The sequence below is a fragment of the Staurois parvus genome, unplaced genomic scaffold (assembly GCF_062004578.1).
Source record: "Staurois parvus isolate SC_StPar_1 unplaced genomic scaffold, SC_StPar_1.0 ptg000141l, whole genome shotgun sequence".
NCBI lineage: Eukaryota > Metazoa > Chordata > Amphibia > Anura > Ranidae > Staurois > Staurois parvus.
In genome coordinates, this window is record NW_028317937.1 from 803322 (window position 1) to 819862 (window position 16541).

A 16541-nucleotide genomic window follows, 5' to 3' on the forward strand; every position below is an offset into this window, starting at 1 on the left:
GCAAAACACCAACACAAAAAAATGCACTTAGGGATGTGCTTTGTCCACCCCCTGAAGGGGTTGGATCTCTACCCTGATCCCCCGGGGCACGAAGCTCCTGACAGGGACAAGGTTGCCATGTGGTCCACCTAGCCAAAAGGCCTGGCGGACCCCGTTCCTTGTGGCCAGCCGAAGCCAACCACCAAGTACTTGGTAAGGGGGCTCTCCCGAAGAGAAAACCCCCTAGGGACAGGGGAGGAAAGAACCAAAAGGCCACACATCCTCCCCCTAGACTTCAGGGTAGGCCCGAGGACCCACACCCTACCATCCTGTGAGAAAGAAAACACACACAAAAGTGAAAAGTGACAAACGTGAGGAGAAATAAATAAATAAGTGGCCGTGCAATTGTGCACTTGCCAGGCCCTGAGGCCCGTAGCAAAAATTGCCCAGGACTTAGCCAAAAGGCCTAGCCCTAAAAGGCGCAGTGCAGGAAAAGTGTTTGAATCAGTGACCATGTGCACGTTTCACACATTGGGGTCCCACACCCAAGTGTTACTAAGAGCACCCCTGAGGCGACCACTCTCAGGGGGCACTGCTTCGCGGACTTTCTGCCTCCTCGGCCCCTGGCCAGACAAGGTAGATCCGTTCCCATCAGGAGGTACTGGGCCCCTCTGGAGTTCCTGGGGTGAATTACTCCCAGGTCCCAACAGCCTGTGGGCACCTTGGTTTCTGTTCCAGCCCTGTATTAACCATCAGGACCCCCATCCTACCAGCAGGGGTACTGTACAACCAATCATCCCCACAAGCAGGAATGATAGTGGAGCACCCCTACTGGACACTGATAAGAACAGATTTTTTTTCATTCTTTTATTTAGAAAATTTCAAAGTAAAAGTAATCACATTTTGCCATGTTACAAGTTACATCACAGAATCACAGGCAAGAAAAAATTACAGAAGAGAAAAAAAAATTAACAACAACAAAAAAAAACTCTTCAAAAATTCCAAAGAATATACAAAATGTAAAATAATTTGTACATAAAAGAAAAAAACAATAAAAACAAACTACACCAAAAAAATAAAAAACAACAATATCCAATGTGTCTGTTTTTTGTCCAGCTCACACCATTATACACATATATACAAGCCATAAAGGCCAATTTACATACATAGCATTGTATACACATATGCAAATATATGCAGAAGCAAAAAGCACTTAAATTTCCAACAAATTCATGTGATGCCGCAAAGCTCCAAGGTACATGTCCAAAGGAAGTTCTGTCCCTTCAAACGCTGACCCTCAAAGCTAGACAAAGATCATCTAGTCATCCCTCCAAAAGGCACTGTCCCTCCAATGAACATGTCACCTAGGACAAAAAAAGAGAAAGGTAAGTTCCATCTTCAATAAAACATATAAAAATGCATATACCAAAAGCCATACAACTTTTAATATCTACAAAAAAGAAAAAAATAAAAAGGCCACAAGGCTCACAGACTCCTGCGAATTCCAGATTCTGAAAAACCATCAGGCACCTGGCTACCTTCAAACTAAAAAGGGGGAGAAGACATCAAACTTCCTGCAACTCATGGAAAAAGCTCCCATCAGGCCACAAACCATCTTTTCCATAACGCAAACTTCCACACCTCATTTGCTCTAGCAACCCCCAACTTCTTGCAGTCCAGGTACCCATAATTATACACCCGTCCACGGACCATGGCCACACACCCACGCACACTTACAACCTCTTTCTTAAATAGCCAAATATTCCGAACGTCCCACAAACATTCCTTCACGCAATTCACCAAAATCCATAAAACCCTCCCATCATTCTTACCCAACTGCCATAAACCAAACATCACCATCTCATACGTCACCCCTTTCACTCCCACCAACCCCTCTATCATACCCCCCAAACATCTCCACACCTTCACCGCATACCTACACTTCCAAAACACATGCTCAACACTTTCTATCCCCACACAACCTCTCCTCGGACACCTCTCAGTTGCACACATCCCACGCCGTCTCTGAAACATCCTTACTGGCAAACATTTATGCACCCCCATCCATGCAATATCTTTCTGACGATTATCTAACTCCCTATCACACACATTCTTCCATACTCTCTCACATTCAACTGACCTCAAACCACCCACCCCTTCCATCACCTCATTCTCGTCCAACTTATTACATACCTTCTTGCAATCACTCCACATTTCCTTCACTATCCCATGCAACGCAAACTTTTCAGCCCCTTTCACAATTTTTAGGTAAAACCAAGGTGCTCTAAAACATACTGGCTTTCTCAATTCCACCTCATACCAACCTAACTTACGCAACACACTTCCCGCACAATACTTTGTCATACATCCTGCCATACTCTCCTTCTCACTCAAACGCACACACATACTCACATACCTCACCAACAACCACCTCTCAATCCACACCATTCCCTTCCCACCATTCATCTTACTCTTCACAACTTTCTCTCGTTTTAATTTTTCTGCTTTGGAAGACCAAAGAAATTGGAAGATCACTCTCACGATCCTCCTCAATACCTTGTCCTGAGCCGGGAAAACACTGTACAAAAATAATAATATTGGCATCAATACCGCCTTGATCACCAACACCTTACCTTCCAGAGTCAAAGCCCTCAACGACCAAAACGCCATTCGCTTTCCAATTTTTCCCACCACCTCTTCCCAACTTTCTCTCCCATACAAGTCCCTCTCAAAACGCACACCCAACACTTTTATGCTACCCATACACACTCTCCAACCACACTGTCCAATCTCCTTCCAATCTCCAAAAAACTTGCATTCACATTTATCCAAATTAACTTTAAAGCCGCTCCCCAAACAAAAAATATCCAACAACAACCTCACTCTTTTCAAACTTCTTACATCCCTACATACCACCGTCACGTCATCCATATAGCCAGTGATCTTCAACATTCTCCCACCACTTCCAGGTATCACCATTCCACCCACACATTTATCTCTCGCAATCATTCTGATCAAAGGCTCAATCACACAAACAAACAAGACCGGGGACAAGGGACACCCCTGTCTTACTCCCGATCTCACAGCCACATCCTCAGTCACCCAACCATTCACCTGCACTCTACTCCGAATCCCAGCATACAAACTCTTTATCCACCCAATCATCCGCTCAGGCACCCCCATTCTCTCCAAGACCTTCCACATAAAACCATGCACCACCCGATCATACGCTTTCTCGAAGTCTATCGTCGCAACAGCCGCTACCTGCTTACGCTCCCTCACATCCCACAAAACATCCCTCAAACAAACCAAACTCTCACTTATCATCCTCCCCGGTACCGCACACGCTTGCTCTTCACCTAACATTCCCTCAATCACTCCTTTCAACCTATTAGCGATAACTTTGGCAACTAATTTATAGTCAACATTTAAAAGAGATATCGGCCTCCAATTTCTTAGGTCACTTCTTTCCCCTTTTTTATAAATCAAAATAATCAAACTTTCAGTCATACTTCTTGGCACTCTCCCATCCTTCAACACTTGCACACACATTCTATACACCCATCCACCAATCATATCCCAGAACACAGTATAATACTCAGCTGGCAAACCATCCAATCCAGGCGTCTTCCCATTCTTCATTTCCTTCAAACTCCTCTCAACCTCACACAACTCTACATCCTCTTCCAAAAACTCTCTATCCTCTCTCTCCAAACACTTTCCCACACTCTCCAACACATCCTCTTCCGCACTCATATCCCTTTCCTTCTCTGCAAACAAACTCCCATAAAACTTCCACACCTCCTCTTTCACCCTCTTATTACCACTCACCTCCTGACCATCCCCATCCAATACAGTCACCAACTCACTTTTACCTCCATACACCCTCTTGAAAAAAAATCTCGTGCATTTCTCATCAAGCTCTTTTACAGCGGCCTTTGCCTGTGCCTTAATGGCCTTGCCTTTTGACACCAAAAACTTCCTGATTTTCTCTTTCGCTTCAGCCACCTCCTCATTCACACTCTCACCCCATTCTCTCCTCCTCTCCAAACATTCCAATCGCTTCTGCCACCAATCATACTCTTCTCTAGCTTTCTTCACCCTCTCACACCCCTTCCTCACAAAAAAGGCCTTCGTGTTTGCCTTCACCCACTCCCACCACCCCACCACACTCTCAAAATCTAACAACCTCTTCTCCCACTTCCCAAACAACACTCTGTACTCACTCCGTACGCATTCATCCTCCAACAACTCCACATTCAACTTCCACACCCCCTTACCATGTTCCCGATCCGAATCCACACTCACTCCACACGCAACCCGACCATGGTCCGTGAACGGCGCCCTCTGAATCAAAAAATTCTCCACCTGGAATTCTCTAGATAAAAAACAAAAGTCAATACGCGACTGCGTATGATGGCTGGCAGAAAAACACGTACAACCTTTCCCTTTCCCGGCATCACATAACTTTAGGTCCTCACAAATACTCCTGAGGATCTTACCAGACCTATCTACCCCTCCCCCCCCACCCTCACCCACCCCACACTCCCCATCCCCTCCCCCACCCCCCCCACCACCACCAACACCACCCCTCCCACCCCCACCTCCCCCCCTTATCCCCCCAACACACCCCCCCTACCCCTCCCCCCAAAACCCCTCTTCCTGTCCCCTCCTTGCAAGATGCAATTAAAGTCACCTAGAATGGCTAACGGATCCCTTCCGGTCAAGAAGAACCGCAAATCTTCAAATAAAGAGATCCTCTCATTTCTATTTACTGGGGCATACACATTTAAAATCCGAAACACAAACCCATCCACCTCCACTTTTAACAATAGGGCTCTGCCTCTAACAACATGGACCACCCCCAGAATTTTAAATCTCCACCCCTTAAACAGAATACCAACACCCTCGTTTTTCTGCGTCCCAATAGACCAGACTGTCGGGCCATATGGCCAAATGTCCTTCTCAGGTTCCTCCAGGAGGTTACATTCTTGGATGCAAAGGACATCAGTTGACAGTAGAGACAGATAATGCAGTATGGACGCCCTCCTTGGAGCCGACCGAAGTCCCCAAACATTCAGGGAGGAAAAACGAAGGTGCATGAAAAGGAAACAAAAAACGCATTAGTCATAAAGCATTTCACTTTTTGGCCTTTTTTCCCTGGGCCTTGGTCTGTTTACTGGGCCGAAGCCCCTCCCTCCTAATCCTGCTCCTCCTGGAGCCCCCCTCTACAACAGCCGGCCTTCTAAAGCCCCCTGAATCCTGCAAGGTCTCAGAAGTGCTAGTGCTTGCAAAAGACTCTATTGACTGAGATGAAGAGTCCGACTCCACCTCCTCCTCCCTCCTACCAGGACTAGGAACCTCCTCAATCATCTGAGTCAAGACCACAACAGGCTGCTTCCGCTTAAGGGACCCCAAAGACTGATCCATCTCCTCCTCCTCTCTCACCAGCTCTCCTCCACCCACTATAGGCACCTGGCCTGGTACCACCTCCTCATCAAGCTGGGATTCAGCCACCACCCTCTCATCCTCCCTGGATTCGGGCCCTAACTCCAGATGGACCCCCCCTTCAGGATCTACCACAGGTGTCTGCTCAAGTGCCGTCCCCCCAGCAAGCGGTGACTCAGCTTTCCTCACCACTTCCACCCGGGGTTCAGGCTCTGACTCCATTTGGGATATCCCCTCAGACTCTAATTCAGGTAATTGGGCCAATTCCACCAAGGCCCCAGCTCCAGACTCCACCCCCCCAACAACTGGGGGTTCCACCACTGCTGCCACCTCCTCCCTAGGTTCAGGCCCTGGGTCTATGCCTGGCGTGGTCACTGCACCCACACCTCTAGCGGCTTCCGCATAGGACCTTGCCCTCCTATCACCACCACCACTCCCAGAACCGCCCTCCACACCGCGGGCAATCCCATCCACGGTAGGGCACTGCTTTGCCAGGTGCCCCCCGCTACCACACAAATGGCATTTTTTCCCAGCTGAACACTCTGCCGTCCGGTGTCCTGTCTGGAAACAATTCCGGCATACAACTCCAGCGTCACAGTGCTCCCTCGTATGACCAAACGCAAAACAATTGCGGCAGAACTGCGGCTGGCCTGGGTACCACAGAACCCCTCTATTGGCCCCGATGGAAAAGGCCTGGGGCGGATGGAGCGTGCCCCCGATCCCACCTGCGTCCTTCTTCAACTGGACCCAATACTTGCGCTGTCCATTGAACGTGCCGAAAATATTTGTCTGCATCACTCCACCAGAAACCACTGCGCAGTATCGATACAAGAAAGCCTTAATCTCCTCCTCTCTCACAAACGGGTTATAGAGTTGCACCGTCACAGGGATACGCTGCTTTGACTCACTGGCCAGGAAACAAACGTCCTTCAGCAAAGGATCATCCTCCTTTTCGGTTTTCCTCAACAGGCATGTCCGTAGATCCCCAAGACGGAAGAAAGTGACATCATAGAAACCGCTCGCCGGAAAAGCTTGCACGCAGAAAATATTTTCGTGGGCGATCCCCAGCAACTCCATCAGAATCTTCTTTTGGACAACATAGAGTCCGCATTCAGCCCTCCTGGCCTCTGGAATAATCACCCGAACGGTGTTTGGGGCATCCGGTGGAACAGGAGCCATCCCACAGCAACGAGCAACCTCCCTTCACCAATCCCTCGGGAGAGGCTCAGGAAAGGTCATCCCTACTCAACGGGTTCAGGAAGCGCCACCCCCTATAGCAGCAAGTCACGCTTGGTATACGTGCCAAGGCCGAGGGCGCTGGTCCCCTACTACCTGCCTTCTGACTACAACCATAAGATCGCAGCCAAAAGGCCGAGAAGCGATTTAGTAGTGACCACTTTTTTTTTTTTTTTTAAGTCCGCAAAAGTGCAAACTAGAACGAAAAACCCGTAAGTGTTTCACAAAAAAGTGCAAGTGCAAAAACACCACACAAAAAGTGCACTTAGGGGTGTGCTTTGTCCTACCCCCGAAGGGGTTGGACCACTACCCTGATCCCCCGGGGCACGAAGCTCCTGACAGGGACAAGGTTCCCGTTTGGTCCTCCTGGCCAAAAGGCCTGGTGGACCACCTTTCCTTATGTCCAGCCGAAGCCGGACATCCAGTACTTGGTCGGGGGGCTCTCCCGAAGAGAAAACCCCCCAGGGACAGGGGAGGAAGGAACCAAAAGGCCACACATCCTCCCCCTAGACTTCAGGGCAGGCCCGAGGACCCACACCCTCCATCCTGTGAGAAAAACACACACATAAGTAAAAAGTGACAAACGTGGGGTGAGAAAAAATAAATAATTAAATAATCTATAAAAATAATAAAAAAGTGGTCGTGCCCAAATTGTGCACTGACCAGGCCCTGAGGCCTGTAGCAAAAAAATTGCCCAGAACTTGGCCAAAAGGCCCGGTCCTAGAGGCGCAGTGCAAAAAGTGTTTTAAACGCGGTGACCATGTGCTCATTCACAATGTGGGTTTCCACACCCAAGTGCTACTCAGAGCACCCCTGAGGCGACTACTCAGGGGGCACCATGTTTGCGGACTTTCTGCCTCCTCAGCCCCTGGCCAGACCAAGGTAGATCTGTCCAAATCAGGAGGTACTGGGTCTTTCCAGTTTTCCCGGAGGAATTACTCCCAGGGCCCCAGCTTAACTCGTGGCGCTCCCTGGTTTCTGTCCCTCCGGTACTAGCCTTCCGGACCCCCATCATACCAGTGAGGGTACTATACAACAGCCATCCCCGCAAAGCTAGAATGGCCGGGAGCACCCCCACTGGACACTGATAAGAACAGATACTACACTTGATCTTAGCCAAAAAACCGAGAAGCGATATTTAGTAGTGACCACTTTTTTTTTTTTTTTTAAGTCCGCAAACGTGCAAACTAGAACGAAAAACTCGTAAGTGTTTCACAAAAAAGTGCAAGTGCAAAAACACCACACAAAAAGTGCACTTAGGGGTGTGCTTTGTCCTACCCCCGAAGGGGTTGGACCACTACCCTGATCCCCCGGGGCACGAAGCTCCTGACAGGGACAAGGTTCCCGTTTGGTCCTCCTGGCCAAAAGGCCTGGTGGACCACCTTTCCTTATGTCCAGCCGAAGCCGGACATCCAGTACTTGGTCGGGGGGCTCTCCCGAAGAGAAAACCCCCCAGGGACAGGGGAGGAAGGAACCAAAAGGCCACACATCCTCCCCCTAGACTTCAGGGCAGGCCCGAGGACCCACACCCTCCATCCTGTGAGAAAAACACACACATAAGTAAAAGTGACAAACGTGGGGTGAGCAAAAATAAATAAATAAATAATTAAATAATCTATAAAAATAATAAAAAAGTGGTCGTGCCCAAATTGTGCACTGACCAGGCCCTGAGGCCTGTAGCAAAAAAATTGCCCAGGACTTGGCCAAAAGGCCCGGTCCTAGAGGCACAGTGCAAAAGGTGTTTTAAACGCAGTGACCATGTGCTCATTCACAACGTGGGGTCCCACACCCAAGTGCTACTCAGAGCACCCCTGAGGCGACTACTCAGGGGGCACCGTGTTTGCGGACTTTCTGCCTCCTCAGCCCCTGGCCAGACCAAGGTAGATCCGTCCAAATCAGGAGGTACTGGGTCTTTCCAGTTTTCCCGGAGGAATTACTCCCAGGGCCCCAGCATAACGTGTGGCGCTCCCCGGTTTCTGTCCCTCCAGTACTAGCCTTCCGGACCCCCATCATACCAGTGAGGGTACTATACAACAGCCATCCCCGCAAAGCTAGAATGGCCGAGAGCACCCCCACTGGACACTGATAAGAACAGATACTACACTTGATCTTAGCCAAAAGGCCGAGAAGCGATTTAGTAGTGACCACTTTTTTTTGATTGAAAAGATACTTTTATTACAGAAGCATCAAAAACAACATGATACGTGTAATCGGGGTACATCTCACCCTGTACTGCGACGCAGCGCACCACATAGCAATACAGTTCAAGCATACAATAAATACATTCAGAAATAAATACATTCGCTCAGCGGTATGATGCCTGACGTGATGTGCAGAGGATGAATCCCCAGACCGCCACGTCATGCATGACGCCACTTACCCCAAAAACCATAGCATCCTGATACACAGTACTAAGTCATGCATTAAACGAAAGCGAAAAAGCGAAAAAACCGAGAATCACAGTTTACAATAGGCATCGGGTGTGTGGGGGGGGGGGGGAAGGAAGGGGGAAACACAGGCCCGAAGCTTTATTGAAAGACAAAGACACGCAAGGGGGAGTAGGGGGAAGGGGGAAATCTTCAGACGTCCTCTTCCTCCTTAAAGTCCATCAAGGAATAGTCTCTGAGCAGACTGAGGATCAGTCTGCGGCAGTCCTCAATGGACATCCTCTCCCGCTGGTGGATGAGGCACTTTCTGGCGCACCATAAAGCGTCCTTAAAACAACACAGCACCCGCCAGGCGCCGTCAATGTCCTCCAGAGAAAAGGTTCCACAGAACAGTCCATTCAACACCCCAAAGTGAGTGATGGCTGTCTGTGGTACAAAGTCCTTGAGTTCAGGTTCCAGGGCCCCCAACAGGGCCTGAGCAAATGAGCACTCCCAGAAAACGTGGTAAGACGTTTCCTCGTGGATGATGCAGAAGGGGCAGTGTCTGTATCTGCTCAGGTTCCTGGCATGCATAAATGTCCTGAGAGGCAACCCCCCTTGGATTGCCATCCATGCCAGGTCTTTGTGCCTGTTGGTAAGAATGTTGGAAGAAACATTCCTCCAGACCACCTTGCAGGTGTCTGAAGGCAGGCCTGGAACCGACTCCAAAATGTCGCTGGCTCGGATGAGCTTGTAGATAGTCTTTGGCTTCCACAAGTCAGGCTTGACTCCCTGCAGCCCTTGCTCCCTGATGAACTTGAAGGTATCCAAGTAGTACCAAGGAGTGTCCCAGTTGTAGGGGATGGAACTATCCCAAGTGTCCCACCCCAGGGACCTCCAGAGAGGCAACAGGAAGAAGCGAGACATTGCGTTCCCGCCAGAGTCCATAATCCGTCTGGGCAAAGTTCTGCGGACGCAGTTGCAAGCAAAGAACACCCTCAGCTGGGTGGCGATGTCGGGCACGCCCTTACCGCCCTTGAGGGGTTCCTTGAACATGACTGCCCGCTTCACTCTGTCCATCTTGGAGCCCCAGATGAAGTGAAACACCGCCCTGGTGATGGCCTTACAGGTGTTGACCCGAGGGGGCCAGGCCTGGGCGAGGTACTGCAACACAGGGAGAATCTCGCTGCGGAGTACCAGTGTCTTCCCTTCGATGGTGAGGTCTCTGAGGCTCCAGAGTCCAAACTTTTGACGCATCTTGGCCAGTCTCTCCTCCCAAGACTTCAGGGCTGCGCCCTCGGCACCAAACCAAACTCCCAAAATCTTCATGAAGTCTGTCTTGATGCCAAAGGGCATGGATGCAGAAGAAGGCAGGAACCACTTTCCGAAGAGCATGACTTCCGACTTCCCGCAGTTGACCTTTGCCCCCGAAGCTTGGCCGAAGTCCTCGCAGGTCTGGACGAGCAGGTCGATGGAGCGCTGGTTGGCACAGAACACCGTCACGTCGTCCATGTAGAGCGAGCACTTCACTTCCCGTCTGTCTGGTCCCGGTGCGGTGATTCCCCCGATCTCTGGATTCCGTCTGATGCATTCGGCGAAGAGCTCTATACAGCAAACAAAAAGCAGAGGTGAGAGAGGACAGCCTTGTCTGACCCCGGAGAGGACCGGGAAGGGGTCAGTCTTCCAGCCGTTCACCTGCACGGAACTACAAATGCCGTTGTACATCATATCCACAACCGAACAGAACATTTCCCCAAGACCAAACCTGCGCAGGGCTCTGCACATAAACCCATGGGAGACACGGTCAAAGGCCTTTTCCTGGTCAAGACTGACCAGGGCCGCGTGCACACGGCGGTCTTTGATGTACTGGACCGTGTCCCGGACAAGCGCTAGGCTGTCCGCAATCCTGCGGCCAGGAATGCCACAAGTCTGATCCGGGTGGATTATCTGTCCGATGACAGCCTTCAACCTGTTCGCCATAACTTTGGCGAGGATCTTGTAGTCCACGTTCAAGAGAGAGATGGGACGCCAATTTCTCAAGTCACATCTCTCCCCCTTACGCTTGTACAGGATCGTGATCATCCCCTCCCTCAACGAAGGAGGCATCTTGCCCTCCACCACCATCTCCTCGTACAGCTCGAGCAGGTCCGGGCCCACGAGATCCCACAGCGCTACATAGAGCTCCGCTGGGAGACCGTCGCAGCCCGGGGTCCTGCCTCGCCTAAAGGATTTAGCGGCAGAGTGCAGTTCCTCCAACGTCAAGGGGGCGTTGGTGGCCGACAAACCTGCAGGATCAATAGCATTAGAGATACCTGACAAGAACCTGTCGGCCGCTGCCGTGTCTGTTGCTTTGGGGGAGTAGAGGTCGGAGTAGTAGTCGCTGACCACTTCCATCACGGCCTCCTTCCCCTTCTGGAGTGTTCCAGTCTTGTCGCGCAGCTCAGACAGGGGAGTGTGTCCTGAGTGGAGTTTCCTGAAAAAGAAAGAGTTACACTTCTCACCTTTCTCTAGATGCTCCACCTTGGCACGGAAGACAATGTGCCTGGATTCTTCCTCAAAGTGCTTTTTCAAGCTCTTCTTGGTGTCCTCCAGGTCTTGCCTCACGTCCCAGCCACAGAGATGAAGGTCCTGCAGGGACTGCAGCTGACGCTGCAGCCTCCTGAGTTCCCTCCTCCTGGCACACACTTGCTGGCGTCCCCTGGCCTGAAAGAAGCTGCGCAGCTTGACTTTCACGAACTCCCACCAGTCGCTTACCTTGGGAAAGAAAGACTTCTCCCCTCGCCAGGCACCGTAGGTTTCCCTGAGTTCCTCTAGCAGTTCCTCATCGTCCAGCAGGGTGCAATTCAGCTTCCAGGAGCCTGGGCCCGGGGCAAAGCCCTCTCCCAGAGCACCTTGAAAGTGAATGGCCCTGTGGTCAGAGAAAAAGCAGGGAACCATGGAGAACCCGCGGTGCCTGACTGCCCTGGAGGTGAGCACAAAGTCAATCCTGGAGCGCACAGATCCATCGGGGCGGCTCCATGAGTAGTTCACGGAACCGCGCCCCACGGATCCCACTGCGTCTCGCAGGGAAGCCTCCGCAATCATCTCCCGGAGCAGCTTCGAGGTGGCGTCGAGTTTTGCGTACATGCTGGAGCTGCGCCCATCCTCCTCTATCGGACAGTTAAAATCACCGCCGATTACTACTGTTCTCGTTGTGGCGAGTTGCGTCCGCAGGGTTTGGAAAAGTTCCAGCCGCGCGTTCTTCTCCGGGGAGGCGTACACGTTGATGAGCCTAACGGGCTCTCCCGCCCACGAACCGTCTATGACCAGAAGGCGGCCACAGACGAGCTCATGGACGGAGTCAACAGTGAAACGTCCTCCCCTGATAAGAACCGCAACCCCTGCGGACTTGCAATCGCCACCCCCAGACCAGTAGGAGGGACCGTGGGTCCACTGGGAGGACAAATGAGTGTACCTCCCCAGAGGGGGAAGTGCGCACTCCTGAAGCATGTACACATCACTCTGCTGTGTGGAGAGAAAGGTCAGCACAGTCTGCCTCCTAGACACATCCTTGATGCTCCTCACATTAATGGAAAAGATAGAGATCTCAGCCATCATGGGAAAGAGATGAAGGGGTTAGTCGGCAGGGGCTGTGCTTACCTCCCCTGGGGAGGGGGGGCGACCTCTTCGGCCTGGCCAGGGTCCTGGCTCAGTCCGATCTGGTTGAGGACCTCGTTGAGGACCTCGTCGAAGTCGGTGGAGAGATCTGGCCCCGACCGGGTCAGAGCCATCTCTTCTTCCACCTCTTCCTCTTCCTCCAGTGTGTCGAGGTCCTCCCCCACGGGGTCGGGACCTGCGGCATTCTGGAGGACGGCAGGCCGTTTGGTGGCGGAGGAGGGTTCCTCCGCCGCCGGGATAGCCTGCTCCTTCTTCCGCTTCCTGATCGCCGCCGCAGAGCTGCTGACGGGGGTGGCAGGGGGAAGGGGCGGGAAATCCTCCTGTGAGGACAGGTCAGGGGGGGGTGGAACCGGGCCGGGGAGGGGTGGGGCAGGGGGGCCAGGGGTGGGAGGGGCAGGGGCAGGAGGGGCAGGGGCGGGGGGGGGGGGGGGGGAGGGCCAGGGGCAGGGGGACCAGGGTCCGGGGGGGCTGGGGTGGGGGGAGGGGGGTTCCTCTTACCTGGGTCCTTTGGGGGTTTCTGTGTTGCTGGTTTGGCGGCAGAGCCCTTGCTCAGGGCCCCAGCATACGTCCTGCTTCTCTCTGGGCAGTCCCTGTAGACGTGCTCTGACCGTCCACAGAGGTTGCAGGTATTGGACCTCGGGCAATCCTTGGTCTCGTGACCTGCAGACCGGCAGAACCTACATGAAAGCACATGGCAATCCTTACCCTCGTGCCCCGGCTGTCCGCACCTGCGGCATGACTGGGGTTGATCCGGGTAGTGTAGGAGTCCTGCTGACGCTCCCAGGGAAAAGCACTGCTGCAGGTGTTGGAGATCTCCAGCGGGACGATCTCTCAGCAATCTGCAAAACACAGACCACTTACCTGTCCAGAAGCCGCTGGCGTCTAGTATCCGGACTGGGTCCTTCAACACGACGCAAAACCTTTGGAGGTAGGTGGCGATGTCTCTACCAGGGACGTGAGGGTTCCTCATGGACACCGTGATCCGCCTTTCGTCCCTTTGAATGGGAGAGTTCGCGGTGAACTTTCGGAAGAGGGAGTCGGGTCCAGAGGTCTTCACTGCCTCCCAGTACCTTCTGCATACCTGTAGAGAAACAAAAGTCACGAAGAAAATACCTTTCATGAAGGATTGCACCGACAGGGTCTCTGCCTTGCTAAATCCTTGTTCAAGGATCATTTTCTTCCCAAAGACTTCCGGGGTCATGTCCGGGACTCTGCCTTCCACTTCTTTCAGCCGCAGCACGACTGTCTGCTTCATCCAGGGCTCCAGTGGAGGGAGACCGTCTGCAGGGCCGGAGCGATCTGAGGTGGAGGTGGAGGCGGAGGGGGCTTCTCCCGGGATCTTGGCGGGGGCGGTGGTGGCGTTCTGTGGCTTCTTCGCAGTTTGCTTATTCTTCCCCATCTTGGCGCAGAGGAGTTCTCAGGAGGGCTTCCCAGAGATCTTGATCGGATTCCTTCTCCTTCTTCTTCCTCGGCGGCTTCACTCTCGCTTGCTTAGCCTTTGAAAAGGCTATTGAGCGTCTACTGCCCGGAGGTAGTAACGCAGAGTGAACAAGGGGGGGAAGATCACAAACTCGTTCTGCGTGGGGGCTAAGCCTCAAACCCAATAGCAGCAAGCAGGTGAAGCCGAATTTAATCGACGATCCTACAAGGCCGAGAAGAGGGTACCCCACACAGACCAAATGGCTGGGATAGATGCAAGTGGTTCTCAACGTCCTAGCTGGAAGCAGGGACACCCCTAAAGGCAAGGTCGATACTACACTTGATCTTAGCCAAAAGGCCGAGAAGCGATCGATTTAGTAGTGACCACTTTTTTTTTTTTTTTTAAGTCCGCAAACGTGCAAACTACAACGAAAAACCCGTAAGTGATCACAAAAAATGTGCAAGTGCGAACACCACACGAAAAAGTGCACTTAGGGGTGTGTTTGTCCTACCCCCGGAAGGGTTGGACCGTTCACCTGATCCCCCGGGGCACGAAGCTCCTGACAGGGACAAGGTTCCCATTTGGTCCTCCTGGCCAAAAGGCCTGGTGGACCACCGTTCCTTATGCCCAGCCGAAGCCGGACATCCAGTACTAGGCAAGGGGGTTCTCCCGAAGAGAAAACCCCCTAGGGATCAGGGGAGGAAGGAACCGTAGGGCCACACATCCTCCCCCTAGACTTCAGGTAAGGCCCGAGGACCCACACCCTCCATCCGTGAAAAACACACACATAAGTAAAGTAAAAAGTGACAAAACGTGGGAGTGCATAATAAATAAGGTAAAGATAAAGTAAAGAAAAAAAATAAAAAAGTGGTACCGTGCCGAATTGTGCACAGACCAGGCCCTGAGGCCCGTAGCAAAAATTGCCCTGGACTTAGCCAAAAGACCTGGTCCTTAGGGCGCTGTGCAAAAAGAGGTGAAAAACAGTGGCCATGTGTCATCTTCACACCGTGGGGTCCCACACCCAAGTGTTACTAGTGACACCCCTGAGAGCGTCTTCCCCAGGGGGCACTGAGTTTGCGGACTTTTTGCGTCCCCAGCCCCAGGCCAGACCAAGGTAGATCCGTCCAAATCAGGAGGTACTGGGTCTTTCCAGCTTTCCCAGAGGAATTACTCCCAAGGTCCCAGAGCGTATCGTGGCGCCCCCTGGTTTCTGTCCCTCCGGTCCAGCCTTCCGGACCCCCATCATACCAGTGAGGGTACTATACAACAACCATCCCCGCAAAGATGGAATGGTCGGGAGCACCCCGACCCCCGATTTAGTAGTGACCACTTTTTTTTTTTTTTAAGTCCGCAGACGTGCAACTATAACGAAAAAACCCGTAAGTGTTCACAAAAAAAGTGCAAGTGCAAAACACCACACGAAAAAGTGCACTTAGGGGTGTGCTGTGTCCTACCCCTAAAGGGGCTTGGACCGCTTACCCTGATCCCCCGGGGCACGAAGCTCCTGACGGGGACAAGGTTCCCAATTGGTCCTCCTGGCCAAAAGGCCTGGTGGACCACCGTTCCCTATGCCCAGCCGAAGCCGGACATCCAGTACTAGGCAAGGAGGCTCTCCCGAAGAAGAGCCTCCTAGGGATCAGGGGAGGAAGGAACCGTATGGCCACACATCCTCCCCCTAGACTTCAGGGTAGGCCCGAGGACCCACACCCTCCATCCGTGAAAAACACACACATAAGTAAAGTAAAAAGTGACAAAACGTGGGAGTGCGTAATAAATAAGGTAAAGATAAAGTAAAGAAAAAATAAAAAAGTGGTACCGTGCCGAATTGTGCACAGACCAGGCCCTGAGGCCCGTAGCAAAAATTGCCCTGGACTTAGCCAAAAGACCTGGTCCTTAGGGCGCTGTGCAAAAAGAGGTGAAAAACAGTGGCCATGTGTCATCTTCACACCGTGGGGTCCCATACCCAAGTGTTACTAGTGACACCCCTGAGAGCGTCTTCCCCAGGGGGCACTGAGTTTGCGGACTTTTTGCATCCCCAGCCCCTGGCCAGACCAAGGTAGATCCATCCAAATCAGGAGGTACTGGGTCTTTCCAGTCTTCCCAGAGGAATTACTCCCGGGGCCCCAGCTTAACTCGTGGCGCTCCCCGGTTTCTGTCCCTCCGGTACTAGCCTTCCGGACCCCCATCATTCCAGTGAGGGTACTATACAACAACCATCCCCGCAAAGCTAGAATGGTCGGGAGCACCCCCACTGGACACTGATAAGAACAGATACTACACTTGATCTTAGCCAAAAGGCCGAGAAGCGATTTATTTATTTATTTAGTAGTGACCACTGCTATAGACAATGGGTGTAATTAGATAACAGACACAGTCCAACCACCCTCAAGCTGTCAGCAGGGTCCTAGAAGTGAATAGATCTTTTAGGTGGAGGA

General features: G+C 52.0%; 4 pseudogenes; all 4 read right to left on the reverse strand.

Moving 5' to 3' along the window:
- Nucleotides 1-7683: 7683 nt before the first annotated feature.
- On the reverse strand, nt 7684-7799 carry LOC149465179 (U2 spliceosomal RNA; annotated as a pseudogene).
- An 882-nt stretch (nt 7800-8681) lies between these two features.
- Nucleotides 8682-8797, reverse strand: LOC149465180 (U2 spliceosomal RNA; annotated as a pseudogene).
- A 5585-nt stretch (nt 8798-14382) lies between these two features.
- Nucleotides 14383-14475, reverse strand: LOC149465181 (U2 spliceosomal RNA; annotated as a pseudogene).
- Nucleotides 14476-16300: 1825 nt separating this feature from the next.
- Nucleotides 16301-16416, reverse strand: LOC149465182 (U2 spliceosomal RNA; annotated as a pseudogene).
- Between the last annotated feature and the right edge of the window lie 125 nt (nt 16417-16541).